We start from the raw sequence: 1,347 nt of genomic DNA on the forward strand, positions 1-1,347 counted from the left end.
GTGCGGGGCGGGGGCGGGAGGCGGGGGGGGGGGAGCCTCTGCTGCCCTGGGCACGGCCGGGTGCGGGCACCGCGGCCCTCTGCTCTGCTGGGCTGTGCTCCGCTGCTGTGCGGTCCCTTTACCGCCCGGGGGGAGGCATTTGTCGCAGCTGCAGCGCTAGAGAGAGGGACTCTCGTAGCCGAACGTGGGTAGTCTCGCTATTTGCAAAACCGTATTTATCCTTGAACTTTTGGGATCAGATCAAAGTTTGTGGCAAGAGGTAGAACTCGGGTTTTTTTCGCTTCGCACGGTTTTAAGCTTTCTTTGGTTAAGGGGCAGTCAGTTGTGCTCATTTAGATCCCCTTTGGACCGCTCACGCCCACGCTGTTGATAACCAAGGCAGCCCGTATTGGTGTAATTTACGTGCCTTTCAGCCAGAAGAAGGGGTAGCTGGAGTAGCGTGGGGGCCTTCTGCGTCTTTGAAGTGTAAATTACACCAGCTGAGACGTCTCAAATACCTGCAGAGTAGGAGTAAGAAAGTTCCAATGATAGCTAAATAAGTAGAATGTAAGACTTTGGAACTAAAATAAGAAACCCCCAAACCCCACGCAACTCCACTGAATTTGACATGCCAAATCAAACATGGCCTGTGTAATAAATCTCTCCAGCTGATTCAGATGCCTGTCTTGAACATGTGTGCTTGGCTGGAGTACGTGGATTATTTTCTAGGTTACAGTGTGTAACATACTATGTTGTAGTCTATAGCCTTGCCCTAACTGGTCTAAAATAATGCAGCTGGGCTCACTTCTGATGAAATTCCACTACCTGAGGTGACACCGTTTATTTCAGAGAAGTAAATTTCCATCACTGTTCAGAATCAGAGCTAATCCCCGGCTTATATCTGCTTACATTGCCTAGAAGTTCAGAGTGCCAGTTCTTAGTTCTTCACTGATTATAAAACTCAAACATTCTCCTGTTGATGTAAGATCCTAGAAGCACCAACACTCGCATATGCCAAATGAGTATTAAAGTCATGTGCCTGCTCTTTTACTGACCCTAGTGTGATTTCACAATTTTTATTATCCAGTGGCTGTATGGATTTAAACTATTCCTGCCCTTCTTTTCCCTCTGGATTTTTCCTGACCCTGGCGTGGGGTTTTTGTTTGGGGTTTTTTGTTTGGGTTTTTTTTGCTTAAGTTTTGGATTTCTTGCTGTTTTCATTGTTGAGGAAAAGATTTTCAATGGCCAGATAAATTCCCTCATCCCGTTCACAGCATGTTCCACGCAAGTTTCTGCTGGTAAAAAGAGTGGATGAGCAACAGGCAGTGAGAAGCAAGCAGAATACTTTATCTTGTTTCAGGAGCAAAT

Source organism: Pygoscelis adeliae, unplaced genomic scaffold (assembly GCF_000699105.1).
Source record: "Pygoscelis adeliae isolate BGI_AS28 unplaced genomic scaffold, ASM69910v1 Scaffold212, whole genome shotgun sequence".
NCBI classification, from domain to species: domain Eukaryota; kingdom Metazoa; phylum Chordata; class Aves; order Sphenisciformes; family Spheniscidae; genus Pygoscelis; species Pygoscelis adeliae.